We start from the raw sequence: 17997 nt of genomic DNA, 5'->3' as shown, positions 1-17997 counted from the left end.
TTATAAATTTGACCATCAAAGGGCTGTTTACCTGGTAAAGCTTACATCCCCAAAGCTTAGGCAAGCATTTACAGCCCTCCGTTTTCAAACTATGCCCACAGCTGTGACGGATGGCAGATATCAGCACACCCCTTTGGCCCTCCGCCTGTGTATTTGTGGGGCCCCAGAAATTGAGGATCGGCCTCATTATTTGCTCTTCTGTTCTTTACACTCTGAACCAAGAACCAATTTTTTGGAATCTATTCTGTATCAACTACACTTCAATACCACTTCAGAAAAGATTTTCTATCTCCTGTCTGACACTGATTCTAGCGTAACGCACAAAGTATCTCTTTTTGCCCTGGCAGCAATCAAAATTCGGGCAAGATTTATTACTGAGATTGCAGTTGACTGTGCTGGAGATGATCTTATCTAACTACAAATTTTATATTCAAATTATGTTTTTAATTGTACTGAATTTTATTCTTTTATTACGTATGATCTGTTTGTGATTATATGTAGTATTTTTATATTGTTGTTTCTCCATAATGTATATATTCTGTATGCGAATGGCCTATGGCCTAAGCATTAATAAATTATTACTATTGCTTACTATTACTGCTTTATCTCAGGGCGATCCCCTGGATCGTCCCTGCGCATCCACGTGACGCACAGGGGATCCCAGGATAAGGGAAGAATGATCCCTCCCTTGCCCCGGGATATGGCCTTACACTTTAGGCCCGGTTTTTCTGCAGTCTCAGGCTGAGCCCGAGGCCGCGGAACATGTGGCTGAGTGCCACGGTTTGTCCTGGCTCCTCGCGATTCCTCACGAGCAGCCAGGACCGGCACATGGGGTGCAGCACTCCTCAGGAGCACTGCACCCATCAGGGGTGGGGCAGGGTGAGCGGGGAAAGTAATTATTTTTTAAAAAAATACTTACCTTTTGCGCACAAGCTTTTGTGCACTGCTGTCCCCTTAAGGGGAAAAAAAAGAAAATGGCGGGTGTGACGCCTCTCCCTCTGAGGCCATTGTGCACCGCACATGTACTGATGGGGAGATCTCTCGATAAAAGTATTGTGGGATCTTCACCCCTCCACCCCGCTAGGTCTAGGTAAGGCCTATGTTTACAAGGAAAGGCATACAAGAGATGAGGGCATTTACAAATGTTAAATAAAGGGTTTTGGTTTAGAAACCCACTAAAATATGACTACAAACGGTGTGACATGTGAGTTTTTAGAGCCCTAGGAAAGGGCACAACAAGTTGGTGCTTAAGGTGGAAAAATCCAAATGGTGCCCATTTCTTTAATTGGCACACAATCCAGTGAGCTATTCTCGTATGTTCGGCTTGGAAAGTGTTCTTATGCAGCTCCTGTTCATTTTAGTGGAGCTTATGGAGAACTGTCCAGTAAATTGATTCACACAGATCAGATCAAATCTGTCTGCCTCGTGTACTGTAGTATTTAATGCAGGGGAAGGCAACTTGTGGCCCTCCAGATGTTTTGGCCTACAACTCCCATTGTAGGCCAAAATGTTTGGAGGACCACAAGTTGCTCACCTCTGCCTTAGTGATTCCAAAATCCAATCAAACCAAGAGGATCACAATAGGATGATGAAAAGGACAAAAGCAGGGGGCACAGGAAGTATTTATTTGTTTTTAACATTTGCATTCTTCAGGGACATACTCAACAACAGTAAACAACTTCTTCATCTAAAGCAGAGGTGGACAATGTAGTACCCTCCATATGGTTTGAACTAACTCCTATAATCCCAGGCCATTTGGCTATGCTGGCTCAGGCTGATGGGAATTGCAGTCCAAAACTTTTGGAGGACACCAAGTTGCCCAAGCCTGATCTAATAAAATCTCCTCCAGGTTCCTTCAGAGCAGATGACCTTGTTTGACAGTCACATTAATGAGAAATCCACCATTCTATTCCATTGTTGTTATGATAGCTTTACTATAACAGAAACTGAAGACTCCTGCCTTAGCACATTAAGGTGAACATCATACCAACTGCACAGCTGTTGAGATTCTTATCATCCTTGAATTGTTCTTGTCAGTTGAGATGTACATCAGGTGACTTTTCATTATTTGGTGCCTGGAAGATGAATATGGAAATGGCTTCCATTGAATTGCTTTTGAGGTCACAGAAAGTTCTGTTGGTTGGATTTGGGCTGAGGTGAATTATTCACACTTACAAATCAGTGTTGATGGTTACTACAGGCATGTGTGAACCAGCCTTTTATGGCAAATCAGTCAAACTTGTGCCTGTTAAACTGTTAGGGTTTGGACTTCATACTGACTTGATAACAGTTTTAGAATGTGGGCCAGCCCAAAAGTGTCCACCTCTTACATCAGATACAGATCTTTACATTTCCCAATGCCATATGAGAGAAGGTAGCTGTAGTTCTTCCTGCCACTCCCTGGTTGATCCTGTAATCTGTTATCAACCACCCTAATTTAGAAGGACTCACTTAGAGCTAATCTATACCTGCAGACCTTTCGCTACAGAAGAAGGAGGCTTCTGCATGTTCCCCGCTTCCACGATCGCCACTCACGGGACACATGCAAGTGATGTTTACCGCAGCTACAGGAGCCCCATTGCGGTAGAAGTGGGTGGTGTATCAGTAGAAGTGGGCAGTGCTAAGCAGATGACATGTACAACTGCTCTTGCCAGTATTGCACAGTGCCGTGCCACACCTATCTATGGGGCAGAGGTTTATTTTTAATGAGTTGTGAGCCATGCGCACGAGCACAGATGCACTGGAATATATGGGGGCATATAAACTCTGTTGAAGATGCGTTCCTGTGCAGAGCTATGGTTGTATTTAAAAAAAAAAAAACCACTCAGTAATGAAACATGCCAATACCCATCGAAAACATGTGGTGGAAACGGCAGACAAATCTATTCTTATACACCTCTGATATCCATGGGCACGCCCCTCACAGCTGATGCACTGTTGCCTGAGTCCGCAAGTCATGATGAATAGCAATGATATTGCAAAGGGGGGGAACACTGCACTCGTCCTTTGGAATGGAAGCGGGCAGGGGGAACCGCAACAAAAGCAGTCGGGGATATTCTGGGATAAACGAGAGGTGGAACTGAGATCACTGTGGAAGCAGGTGAAAGTCATGTGTCCCATTAGTGATGATTGCAATGCAATCCTGCAATAAATGGCTGGTGTAGACTCTTAGAGACCTGCTTGCCACTTCAAGTGTGAGAAAGGGGTAGATTAAAGGACTGGGAATGGAATGAGCATGAGGAGACATAGTCATTTTTACTTGCTGTCCATTGGTAACTTGAATGTGTTCCTGCAGATTTAAGGTATAGTTCAAAAAATGTGCTGTACGTTTAATCTCCATAACTTTCACTATCGGATAAAACAAGAATTAACACTGCTCAATTTGCTTGACTTGGTTTTTCCTAAGCTTTTTTTATTAGTCTTGCCATGGAAGAAATTGCATGGATATAGAAACCCCTTAATCAAGAAGGCTTTTAACTTTCCAAATGTTCTGGCTTCCAGGAAATATGATTTTCAGATGCTAATGATACTCTGATTTTATTATGGCAGTTTCTTTCTTTTTTTCCTTTTTCAAAATCCTTCCTCTTTTGTATGCCCTTCTTTCAATTTATGGCAATAAATATTCCTCACAGTTTGTTAACTTTTATTCTTCACATATTCACTATAATCAAGCAATGTCAGATCATAACTCATTTTATTCAATATGCTTTATGAGGTTGTACCTTTCGACTGCCAACAGTTCCTTATAATCTGAAAAGGGGTGTGTATGGATCTGATAAAATAGGAATGTTTCTTGGAAATTTTCCAGATGCACTGGAATTTGCCTAATGAAAACTGTGAAAGCAATTAGCTTCTGGCTAGAGATGTGTATGTGTGAGTTTTTTCAAGCCTCTCCTGTTTTAGTTCTCCACAATACCTGGCAAATAGAGGATATGGCACTGGAGTAGAGAGCAGAGTTTGCACTCTAGGGATGAGTGAGATATTGGTTGGGTTCACATTTTAATGTGAGTATACCCAAATCAGCACCTCCCGGAAACGAACATGGAACAAAACACAATTTGAGGCACATTTACGAGCTGCAATGTATTCCCCAAAACAAAAATGTGCTTGACAACCTGTATGCGTTTTCAAAATACTTGCATTTCTAAAATGCACACAAACTGATTTTAGTCAATGTGTGTATGTGAAAAAGAATACTTAAGATGGAAAAAAAAACATGCACAAATACGCATACACATTCTTTGCTTGGTGGGTTCCAGAACAAGCTTGATGGTGGGAAAAGGAGAAGCATGACAAGATCAAGCTTTGCAGTTGTATAGAAAAGGGGATTTTAGCGGGTGACCTTTGTATGCGTTCAGCACCTGGTGAAATTCCCTCTTCATCACAATAGTTAAAGCTGCAGGTCTTATACTAGAGTGACGAGAGACAAAAGAGGGCAGGGCTCCTGCAGCTTTAAATGTTGTGATGAAGAGGGAATTTCACCAGGTGCTTCATGCATGCAAATAACACCTGCTGAAATTCCCTTTTCTATACAACTGTTAGAGATACAGGTGCCCTGTCCTCCTTTCCATATGGTCACCCTACTATCAATACTATGTTAACCTGTTAAGCAGTGCAATCCTATGGAAATAACCATGGTCCTTAGTAAGAGTGCTTCCTAGTAAGTGAGTTTTGGAGTGCAGCCAAAATATAGTAGCTCAAATGTAGTCTACTGGCCACACATAACAACTGGTGGTCCCAGATCTGGATAAGTATTTCCAATCACATCAAAAGATGTGTCCTACCATTTCAATAGTGTGTTGGTAAGTTGAATCGCACAGTGGATGTGGACATACATAAACACAAATATCTGCATCAGCCATATACATGTGTGCTAATACATGTGTGAATGTCCCTTGCTGAATCAGAGTGACTATGTACACATGTGGCATGCCAATTTGATCATAACCAATATATCTGTATATGTACTTTCTTCCCTTTTTTACCTTTACATTTTACCCCATGTATTTTATTCTGATGGGAAGTCTCTTATTCTTGAAATCAACTCTGTTAGTATCCAGAGGATCTTCTTCGTTGTTTACGATCAGTCAAATGGCCTGCGCTCTTTTTTTTTTAGTTGTTGCAAGAGAAATTATAGGCCTACGTTTCATTTTACAATGGGGCATCCAAACAGAAATTGGAAGGGAAGGGAACACAACAACAGCAAAACAAAACACATCCCACAGGCGAGGGCTAATATTTCCCAACCTGTTGAGGTCTAACCAAAGGCCAGAAAAATCTCGTCCAACTCATGAGATCTGCCTGCTCAATAAACTCTTTTTTCCATTACAAGCCTGGCTGCGCTCATTAGGCCTGTGCTAAACAATCATCTAAACAAATTTTGAAGCACCAGGCCAGAGAACTGATTGAAAATTCAAACTTACTGTCACCAAGGGAACCATTAGAGCGGCTGACGTAGAAGCAAATATCTGAATTAGAGCGCCGTGTCCCCATCTCGTTCCGATGGAGCTTAGCAGGGGTGCAACAGGAGGTGTGCAATTCAAGGTAGGAGGGCCAGCCTGAGAAAGCATATGGACAATAACCGAGGAAGATAACGTAGGCCCCAAACCATTTAGACTAGGAGGGTATGGGTGTCTGTAACAGCATTTCTTAGATTGAGTTGTGGAAAGCTGGGATATTGATTGGAAAGGGCATGAAGAATGAAGGAAACTACACCTGCAGGACTTTTCCAAAGCCAGACAATCTTGGCATGAATGGATGGCACAAGAAGACACCAGATGCAAAGAAATAGCAGGAACACCGAACAGCTTTTCTGCGGGGTGCTTTCCAGAGAGGGCAGGACAAATGGCAATGTCTGCATCAAGGGAGAAAGGAGACTATAAAAGGGGAGGTTATTTGAAAGAATAGAGGCAGTCTCAAGCAATCCTCCTGTCTGACTTTAAGGCACATCTCGAGATTTGCTAGTGCCCTGTGCCATCTAAGTGCTACCTTCCAACAATTAGCTTATCTCATCTCATCATTGTCAACGTATAGAAAAAACCCACTGATGTGTTTCTATATATATTCCCATTCTTCAAAAGGAATTGAATTGGCAATATCCATCTGCCACTGAATTGTGTTGTTGTTGTTGTTGTTTTGCTTGTTTCACTTCACATTAATATTGTAATAGCATTCTTCTATGTCTTTGAAACCATATGATTGCTGGCCTAAACTATAAACAACTTTTCTATTATATATTATGATTTAAATGTCATTTCAGATTTTTAATGTGAAGCCTTAATCCGAACAGTGTAGTGAACAACAGTGTGCCTGCAGCATCCAAGGCTGTGGGTGGGCATATACCTTGTAAAGGGATGATAAAGCACACCGTTACCCATACCTTTGAATACAGGAGGGGATCTACACTAATATATGAAACATTGTTTTTACAGTCATTGAACATTTTGTTTTTGAACGATTTAAAATGTAGCAGTTTTTAAAATGTTTACTTACTTTTCTCTTTCCATGGGAATGCATTCCTTTTGGCCACACTAAGAAAAGAAATCCGTTTGTTCTTTTTCCCCATCTGCCAATTTCCCCTCCCACTTCCTCTTCTCTCTGAGACAATCCTCCACCTACAAACAATCCAGCAAGCAGCCTCCCAAAAGTGAAACTGGAAGTGGCTGCAAAAAAGAGGCTTGAAAGGAAGAAAGGCTCCAACTTTGGGCGTGGAAATTACATAAACATGCCCCCAGGAATGTGATTGGCTAATTAAGAACTACAGGAAACCCATTTAATATGATGAAATCGGCCACATCATACCAAATAGAACGACTTATTTCAGAGAAGTTCAAAAGAAAAACTGGAGAACAGACAACAATAAAATGCCACAAACAATACGTCATGTGGTGAAATACTACCAAACACACACTTAAAAATGGTAAGACACGTTCTAACTTGACTAGTGTAGATCCTTTCCAGGTGATGTCCACCCAGGGATGTTTTTCATCCAAACGTGCATTTTATTTCTTTATTACATGTATGTATTACAAGGTTTCTAACTCACCTTTGAGGACATAGCTTTCAGACCACATTGCCAAATATTCATAAAATCACATAAAACACTATGTGCAAATGTACAAAACACCACCACCCCATTTAATGAGCAGCAGCGAACAATCAGACACCAGCATATCAACCAAATGCATTCTGGCACTTTCAAAGTCTTCAAGGTCATCTTAAAATGCAAACCCAAGAGGACCATATGCATTTTGCCAGGTAGGGAATTCCACAGATGTGGGACCACCAATGAAAAGGCCCTGTCTCTGATATCCACCACTGATCTAAGAGACCATAATAGGTTGCATAGCAGATGCACATCTGCCTCCAATCCATCCCCATATGTCTCTGTCCAGTAAAGGAAGCTGCATGGGATAGAAACTGCTTCTGGACACATAGCTTTCTTCATGAATCAGGACATATGATGCTATGGGGATATAAACAATCCCATATAAAAATCCTACTAGTCATGCCCATTTACTTTCTCACTAGGGGTGTGCATTAACTTCGGGTGAAGCGTGAATCTGGGTTGAAGCGGCTGCTCTTGAGATACTTGTATTGAAGCTTTGGAACTGCTCTGGAGCCTCAGAAGGGTGTTGTTTTTAACTTTTCCTGGTGAAATTAATCTATTCCTAAACTTCCCCTAAATTCTCAATAAAAGGGAAACACCAGGATGTGGGGAGGAAGATAAGGTATGTGGGTGGATTGTATGTAGGGAGGGGTTAGTTTTGTGACTGACACTTCTAGCTTGCAATCAAAAAATTACTTTGCCAGATCTCCCCAATCACAGTGCTCTGGAAAGGGAACTTGTAAGGACATATCAGAAGCTGTTTCAGTGGTCTTTGCTAGTTGCCTCTCTTGGGGGCAGCAAAGCTTAAAGTATTTGTGGTGTTAGTGGTTGTGTATTTTGCTTGTGTGACCTTTCTTTATTCCACTTCAAACTAATCCTCTTCATAAAATACCATCCTTTACACGCTATTGTTTTAAAAACAAAATAATAAGCTCTTGCTGTTGCCTGAGTCTGTCTTAAGGGTTATTTATTAGCTAAGTCACTTCCCCGCATTAAAAGCAGGAATTAAAAAATAATGATTTGTTGTCTCCCTGAAATTTGCAAGTGAAAAATTCATCTTACGTATCTTCCAATTCTCTTTCAACCCAGTTGTTATTTGTAGCTAAGAGGCTATGAAAGATTCAAAGTGCAGGAAACAAAATGAGGCCAGGAGAAAAGTCTCTGCAATTAGTTCACCCTTTAGTTCAAGGCCAATGGCTAAGTTAATTACATGAGCACCATTCGATTTTTATGTCTTGGGTGGGTTGAAAATAATAACAGAAGGGACTGGAATGAGCTCTGCAAGCTGTATGCCTCCCTACAACTTTCATCTAATCAGTACTAAACCAGGTATGAGACGTGGAACACATTAACAATTGTGAAGAAACCCTGAGATACAAATTAAACAAAACTAATTTTTTACTCAAAATCACTGTGCTCGCAGGGCAAGATTTTCATTTGACTAGGTTTGCCTGTCCTTTATGTCAAGAGAGAATGAAAAGCAACCTCAGTCTAAATATTCAGTCCTAACTCTCATCGCCTTGGTAAACTTGAGTCTGGGCTGTACCATTTAAGATTGAGAGTTTGGGTGATGTATTTCTCCATACATAGAAAACTAGATTAAAAAAAAATCAGGCTGGAATCCTATTCCATGATTTCTAGTATGTATAGGTTTGTTTTGTTTTGTTATGTGGTATATCCCAGACTTAGGTTTACCATGTGAGTGAGAATTAGACCAAAAACTAATTTCTTTTCGTCAGGGAACCACGCTGACAATAATTCTAAGTCAAAGGTCTAGGAATCACCAAATCATAATTCCCAGAAATATTGGAGTGAAACTTGACAGTTAAACTGATATGGGTTTGGAGTGTTGCTATACCCTCTGAGTATATTTCCATGCGCTCAGCTAACACTGTGAGCATGAGTTTCCCTGGAGGCCTAAACATTTATTAGGCTTAAACTAGACATGACATTGATTGTGCTTGGGGGGGAAGAAATAGAGAACCCCCTTTTAAAAAATCATTGGGAAATATGGAGAGTATACAAAAAGGATTTACTTCCAAGTATCTCCCCAATAACACCAGTGATAATGTTGCAGAATTTTCCAGGGAACTTAAAAGATAAGTTGGCGAAAATTTTAATAGAGAGGAATGTAATGAAGTTAAAAATTGGCTAGGAGAGATGAGAACTCGAGAAGAAGTATTGGAGAGATTACAAGAGAAAAATTTAATGTGGTTAAATTATTTTCAATTAGAACAATGGACGAAGAAATGGTTAAAGGACAACAGAGAGTGTAGAGTGATTACGAAATTTGAGGAGCTGATCTTAAAAAAAGAAATTGAGAAAGGGGGAAATAAATTAATAAAAGGGTTAACGAGTGAAATATATAGAATATTAGTTGGGAAGGGGGAGACATAAAGCTTGGGTAAGGAGGTCTGGGAAACTGACTTGAAGGAACAAATAGGGCAACAGAGCTGGGAAGGAATATGGAAACAAAGAGTGTTGAGAAACATGTCTGTGAGGATAAAAGAAAATTATTATAAGATTATATGGAGGTGGAATCTAACCACAGTGAGATTAAATAAAATAAATAAGCCGAACTCAGCAAATTGTTGGAGAGGTAGTCAAAAAAAAAAAGGAACATATTTACATATGTGGTGGGAATGTGAATTTGTACAAAAATTGTGGAAAATGGTGTTTAATGAGATAAAAGAAATTTTAGGAATGAAGATTGAAGAGACACCTATAGTGGCATTGTTATCATTATATGGAGAATTAAATTGTAATAAAGAGACAAAAGAATTGATAATGAATTTGCTAACAGCAGCAAGGTTAATGATATCTAGGAACTGGAACGTTCAAGGGGATTACCATATAGAAGATTGGTATAAAGAGATTTGGGATATTGCTATTAATGATAAATTAACATGTAATATAAAAGTGAGATGAGGAATAACAAAAACAAATGATTTTGAGGGAATATGGAAACAGTTCCTAGAATTTGTTTTATCTAAGGGGAGTGGGAAACCACCTCCAGAAGAAACAATGAGATTTTGGAAAGAGGAATAAGATCCCGTGGTGGGGGGTGCACTTTTATGTTAAGTATGATTATGTTAACAGATTAAGTTAGAATATATGTTATTAAGGTTATCTAACATTTATGTATTATGTTGTTTTCTTTTATTGTATGAGTATGTTTTAAGTATAAATTAATATATATATATATATATATATATATATATATATATATATATTTAAAAAAAAGACATTGATTGTGCTAATCATGTTAATGCGGAGGTTGGTACTTAGCAGCTGTGGGGAGTACCTGAGCAGCAGTAGAACAACAGAGAGGGGCGAAGAGAGAATTCAATCTGTTTGCGTAGGGAGGGAAGCTTCCAGTGGCATCAATGGAACTTCCTTCTCAATTCAAATGTCAGGGTTTTGGCAGGTGATTTTCTTTGGGACTACTGCTGTGGCCCCGGTGATTTTTAGGCACAAATGCTATCTGCATTTTTTAATAAAACAATCTTGCATGTTAACAACATTCATAAATTTAACATCACACCTTGTTTGGCCCTAAGTTTGATTCAGACCACAATGGAGAATCTTAGAATCAGTTTCTACCTTGTTTTTGTTTTTTTAAAGGGTGGGGGGGGAAATTACAACGCAGAACTATTTCATTAACATTAATCAACACTTTCACAGTACCAGTGAAATCCATTTTGTATTTCAAATTAACATGCGTCATCAGATGTTTACTTTTTCAGCATGCATCAAATTTGGCTCCTAGGTTAAGGGCAAGTGCTGCTTATTCAGCTGTTCGTGAAATGACTTTATATCTTTCTTCCCAAATGTGACAATATTACTTGTATTGCAAGGAACAGCATTCCAGGAACTGGCAGTCCACTCCTAAGACTTGCAATGCAAGCAGACCAGAGCTTAAGGTGAAGTTCCTGACACAACAAGCAATTTATTGCACACACCAGCAATTTATCGCACACTTGCCATGCCTGGTGTGCAGTTTTTCAACATGACATCACCCCTGTCCAGCAGTCATTTTACTTCTTCCCCTCCATGTTTCATTTCTTTTTGGAGTGAGAAAGGTCTGGAGTTTTACCCCCTCCATGAGATTTATTTTCCTCCATGCAAAATAAATGCACTCCTCCCTCTCATGTAAATGACCCAGCCTGTTTACTAACAGGAACTGGCCAGCAAGACCACATCACGCCAGTCATTCTACAACTTCATTGGCTGCCAGTCCTGGTCCGGGCCCGATTCAAGGTGCTGGTACTAACATTCAAAGCCCTAAATGGCTTGGGGCCGGGTTATTTGAAGGAATGCCTCCTCCCATATGTGCCTGCTCGGACCTTAAGATCATCCACAGGGGTCCTTCTCTGTGAGCCCCTGCCAAAGGAAGTGAGGCAGGTGGCTACCAGGAGGGCCTTCTCTGCTGTGGCACCCTGGTTGTGGAACGAGCTCCCCAGAGAGGTTCGGCTGGCACCTACACTGTACTCTTTTCATCGCCAGCTGAAGACCTTTTTATTTTCTCAGTATTTTAACACCTAATTTAACTTCAATTTCAACCTTGTTTTAATTCTGTATTTTAACCTATATCAATTTTTGCTGTGTGGTTTTATCCTGATTGTGCTTTTTAGATTGGGTTTTGTATTTGTGTTTTTAGATAGTTGGTTGTTTTTTATGCTCTTCATGGTTTTAATTTTTGTGAACCACCCAGAGAGCTTTGGCTATTGGGCAGTATAAATATGTAATAAATAAATAAATAAATAAATAAATAAATAAATGTATTGCTGTCCTGGCATTCTATCAGACCATCCCATTCTTTGTTGGGGGGCATGTGTGTCTAAGGGTGGACTTGCTAACAAAAGGGGAGGGTGGAGCAGTTCTTTGCTCAACCATGAAAGAGAGGGAGAGAAGTCCCATTTAACTCTATGGTCCTACTCCTGAGTAAGTATGACCAGGGGTATATTTCCACATTAAAAGAAATGTGGAAAATGCATCCGGACAGGGGTGGTGGTGGTTCACAGTTAAAGACTTGGATTTTCTTTAGAAATGGACTGAGGCACCGGTGCACCCAGTATCTGAGATGCAGTGCATGTTCACCCCCCCCACACACACACGTAAACTTTTCCTAAGCCAAGCGGCAGCAACAGTCTCAGCCCCGGCGCTCCCTCCTGCTTCCTACAAACAGCCGCCCTTCCTTCTCACCCCAGAGTTTGTTTAATATGTTCTTAGGGGAAAGAATAGTGTGTTGTTTTACCATACTTGCACAACTTCAGGCTGCTGTACTATTGTATTTGCACAGACATTTTTTTAAAAGTTTAAAAATAAATAACTGCAGGGGAAAGGAGAACGTAGGGGGCAGAACAGGAGATTTTGCCAGCACAGTAGCGCTCCAAGTGAAAAGATACATGATCTGAAAGAGCGCAACAATGCACACACGTGAAAGTGCCCAAGGCTCAACTCGGTAAAGAAATGGAGGGGGAAATCGCAGATGAAAACCAGATTTAAAAAAGTAGGTGTGGTGATGCTGAACGTTACCAATGATGCTAATTACTACAACAGCATTACAGGGGCATTTGTCTGGTATTGCAGAATGGTACACATATATAGATGTTTAAGATAGTAGAATAATCACAGCAGGAGTAGGCTCCTCTGGGGCCTAGAATCTAACAGCTTGGCAATGTAATTGAGGGGAACATTGGGGAGAACTCCAAATCCTCCCCACTCCTCTCAGAAGACAATCCCACAATCAGCATCACTTTGCTATCACGGTTGCATAGCACATGTGAACGGGGGTGGAGGGAGGCCACGTGGTATGGACAGCGACTCTCATGGGTTCCTTCCCCATATTTTGGCCCATGATGTGAGGACACTGGTAAAGTAGCTCTTGAAAGCTTTCCACTGTAGAGTGTCCTTGGGCACTGCCGTATGTAGTGAGAGAGACGGGAAGAGTCACTTCCATCTTGCTTGGTCTACACTGAAGCGGCATTGCTGATGGACATAAGAACATAAGAAGTGTCTTGCTGGCTCAGACCAAGAGTCCATCTAGTCCAGCAGTCTGTTTGCACAGTGGCCAACCAGCCACCGGCCAGGGATGAACAAGCAGGGCATGGTGCAACAGCACCCTCCCACCCATGTTCCCCAGCAACTGGTGCACACAGGCTTATTGTCTCAAATACTGGAGCTAGCACACAACCATCAGGGCTAGTAGCCATTGATAGCCTTTGCCTCCAGGAATTGATCTAACCCCCTTTTAAAGCTATCCAGATTGGTGGCCATCACTACATCTTGTAATGTGCCTTTGTGTGCTACACACAGAGACAAATGGCCTAGCGTAAATTCTATTTCATGGCCATGTTAGAGAGCATGAGAAATAGTCAAAAGGCAGAACCCCCTTTTTATTATAGGTATGATGCCACTGTTTGACTTAGCCTTATGGAATATTTATCAATCACAATTTTCATTTTCTTTGTGCACAGATGAAGTTGTTGTATTACAGATATAGCTTCTCAGGTGTTTTTCTTGATTATAGCTATTACTTTTTTTATATTATTGGAGCAAATTAAAATTATGCTGGTTATAACACAATGGGATGTCCACCCCTGGCCAAACTAACCAGATCACATTTTATTTTCTACAGTTATCACAAGTAGCCTCAGGGGATAAATTATTCCATATCATTAGGAAGAGGAGTTCTCCATTATGCAGAATAAGGTTCAACATAAAGCAATAAAATATGCTCCCTGTGATTATATTTTGAATATCTATCATAGGAAAAACTCCCGTCCATCTCACTCCAAATAGAGTTCCTTGTTTGAAAAGTTAAATGGTGATTAGCATGAAATGACACAGGGGCCTTCTTTGGTCAGTGTGTGTGTAGGTAATTTCACAGCCTGGTATTATATTTACTAAGCCATGGTGCACACAGAATGGCTTCTACACTTGGTAAGCAGGAGAGCACTATCCCACTGTGCTGCTATCCATTGCAACAATTCTATTATAAAAGTCTATCACCAAATAAGGGTTATATAAGTGACATGTTGCAGCCACAATGGTGTGAGCTGTGGCGAGCCACACTTCAGCCTTTGCCTCCCAGCTTTTGTGAAAAGACTGTCAGTGGAACCAGAGGGAAAGAGAGGGTGGGGCGCCGAAAAGGAGCATCCTATTGTACTCTGGCCATATAACTTCCACAAGTGAGCAAAGCCACATGCTATGCAAAACAAACAGACATTCTTTTCAACTGTATGTAGGAGATTTTCCCAACCTGGTGCCAATCAATAGTTTTAGATTACAAATCCCAAGATTCCTGACCATTGGGCAAGGTACTGGGACTGATGGGAACTGATGTCCAAAACATCTGGGGCAGCAGATTGGGCAATTCTGGTCTGTAGTGTAGCTAAATTACAGCTTCATTATTCCCCATACTAGAACCATATTGCCCCTTTCCTTGATACCTTGGCAATGGCAACTTACACGGGATCACACCTTTATATTCTACTAATCCATGCTGATCACACAAAGCAATTAAAATCTGGCATCCAACCATTGTATCAGAACCCATTGCTTCGTTGGGCTCTCTTCTATTCTGAAGTCCAAACTGCCAAGTGCTATACCTGTACCAGAGGTGCCCCAAAGACCATGAGCTCCTACAGCTAGGCAATCCAATCCCCATGACAAAGGAAGAGGTGGGCCATGCCTGGATTGAGTCATAAATGAGTTTGCATTGAAAATGTGCCATGAAAATGCACCTTTTTTCACTGTGAATGTGAATGCAAGGCAATAATAAAGACAAGCCTAGTTGTCTTAGTATTAAGGTTAAGCTCTCTCTCAGACATCTCCATGGGTGTCTTGCTTACACTTGCATATACCCCCCACTATTTTTATTCACTTTCTCCACACCATGCATAATTTTGTAAAACTCTAGCATGTCTCTTTGTACTAAGCTAGGAGTTCCAGGGCCGTTTCTGCACCTGCATCCCCCCCCCCCGCTCCGGGATCATCCCAGGATCATCCCTGTGTATGCAAATGACACACAGGGGATCCTGGGAGCAGGCAGGGATGATCCCTCCATTTTTCTGGGAAAATCCTTAGTGTCATGTATGCCCCTACTGCTCCGGTGTTGGGACCAGGTGACACATGGAGTCCATCAGAAACAGATTCTGATTTAGAAGATGCCGAGCCAGTGGGGGAGGAAGTTCACACCGAAGAGCCTCCAGCTGCAAATGCGCCCCTCCCCAGATCCTATGCTCTCAGGAGACAGAGAGTCAACTTCCGGGGGTGAACATTCCAAAACATTACTGGATGCTAGGAATCGCCAGAAGTTAAAACGTTCAGCGAGATTAGCACCAAAGAGACAGTCAGAGAGGTTGCGTGAGAAGGCGGCGACGCTCCTTCCTCCACCTTGAAGCTTGGGACATCTGAAAAGCCTTTTCTTTCCTCTGAACAGTCAATTGTTAGTTGCATGAAGTTGCCTAGGGTGAATTTTCCCATAAAGGTGCCTAGTTTGTGTTACAGAAGTGTTAATTGTTTGCAATAAAGCTTTGTGGATTGGCCCAAGAACTTTCCTTGGTTTTGACTCCTTGGGGACACTTGAGCAGCTACAGCCCAGGACAGCTAGGTGTAGAAAGGGCCCAGGTGTTGTAAGCTTCCTTTCCCCATGGGTGAGTTGTTCTAGCCCCTCAATCATTTGGGTGTCCCTTTCTTGCACCTTTTCCAACTGTACCATATCCTTTTTGAAGTATAGTGATCGGAATCGTATGCAGTATTCCAAGTGTGGTTGTACTTGTACTGCTGACACACTGTGTCCCTTCCCAAAGATATCCAATAGCAACTGTCTCCCATGTACAGGACACTTACAGGCAGGATAGATATACATGCAGTCAATGGATGCATCCAGAGGAATGCATCACCACTGGACAGTTAGTTCAAGGGAAATGGAAAGAGAGGGAATAACTAGATGTGCTATTAATTCCATGATTCTAATTAATGCACCTAGATTAAAAAAATAAATAAAAATAAACAGAGGGCATGGAGGGTGCTCAGGATCAGGACCATGGTGGATGGGGAGAAGAGTTAACTCTTTCTCTCCCCCCCCACCCGACACGCACCATGTTCCATAGGAGCCAATGAATGTTTACTTCCTGGGTGGATACAGCTTTGCAACACAGGTGCCAATTTTCATCAGGAGAATGGCACTGGGCAGGGGGGTGGAGGAGAGAGTTAATCCCCCCTTCCCACCTGCCATAGTCCAATTCTGATTCCCCTCCTGTTATTTAGATGTAAAACACACACACACCAACAACAACAACCATAGACATCTTAATTGCAATCACCCAATTAACTTCAACCTACTTTGGTCCTAAGCCAGGCTGGGAAATCCCTTTTCCCTTGTTTGTCAAATCATCATCACCAATTTCTTGTTCTCCTGGTGCAAAGCTTCTTCCACATCCTACTCTCTGCATGACTATATCGCAACCAAAAACTGGGACTGAGGATTCAAGGCAGTTAATTGCAAAATACACAGAAAGTAATCATCTGGCCTTTTTTTTCTTCCCCTTTTCTAAATCATGGCTTTGCAGAAAGTGGAAAAACATCCTAAACACATGTCTGTATTATTCAGCAGGTCCATCCAGTTACATCAGTTTAATAATTTCCCTGGTTTTCTGCTTAAAAAACAACAACCCTGAAATTATATATGCATCTATGTATGGGCCTACCTTAAGAGTGATCCAGTAGTTCTGCCCATGAGTTAAGAGGTTCTATTTTTTATTTATTTATTCTTTCAGATCACTGAAGCAAAAATGAATAAACGTTTCACTGACTTTTGGGGTTTCACTCCCATCCAGCAAGGAATTTAATGGCTTAATTTTCTAGAAGCATTTTAGTTCATTATCATTTCATGTTAGCTTGGCAGTAAAAACAACAACATATATTTTATATAACATTAGGTGAAATGGAAAAATCTAAAGCACTAACAGTTATGTAAATAGACACTCTGATGATGGAGTTTGCATTCTCAGGCCCCCTGGGGACTTCCTTCCTCCCCTTTCTGGAACACCTTAAAACTATAGAGGGAGAGAATACCTATTTATCCACTTCTCTTCATGGCTCCTGGATTAGTAAAGCAAAGTCACAGGCAATCAGGCAAGACAGCAGGAACCTCACACCTAAAATGCATCTTAGGATGGATAAGATACCTGGGAAGAAATTGCCTGTCAATAAGTCACAGTGCTAGGAAAGATTGATTCATTTCCTCCTCCCTCCCTCCCTCATGACAGCAAGCTAACTAATGAAAGTAACACAGGTGGGATGAGTCCGACCCAATGGGCAGTACAGACAGATGCAGCAAAAACCCAGAGCCTCCAAAGCTAATTGGAAAAATCCTCAAGAGCAAATGTAGTTTCCTTTTCCCCTGCTCCAGACTCTTGGGAGGACATGGGTTGAGCTTCAGGGCAATGGTGCCCTATCCTCCCAGTTTCCACAACCGTAGTCCTATTTCTTAGAAATATCATCTTGCAGTATTTTTGGACACATCTGCTACTGATCCTTCACTTACCTGAAGACTACCATTAAATTAAATTATTCCTCATGAGTATGAGGACGTGGCACCTGATCCTGGCTGTTAATTGCATAAAAAGCATACATATGTGACATCCCAATGACGTTGCTGCAATATGATGAAGCTCAATAGGATGTGGTGGCTTATGTCAAGGACTCCATTATCATTGTGCCCTGTGTGTTTAACTCGACTCGGCCAGGCTGAAGTGGCATGTAGTGTTGTAAGCACCTGTGTGCTCTTATCTCAAAATGCCTTCAAGGCATTGAAGGCATTTTGAGATAAGAACACACAGGTGGTTACACTAATTGGATTGAATAATTTCAGGTGCATT

This window comes from Elgaria multicarinata, chromosome 5 (genome assembly GCF_023053635.1).
Source record: "Elgaria multicarinata webbii isolate HBS135686 ecotype San Diego chromosome 5, rElgMul1.1.pri, whole genome shotgun sequence".
In the NCBI taxonomy this organism is placed as follows: Eukaryota; Metazoa; Chordata; class Lepidosauria; order Squamata; family Anguidae; genus Elgaria; species Elgaria multicarinata.
The sequence above is the reverse complement of the archived record's forward strand: the minus strand, read 5'-3'. Positions refer to the sequence as shown.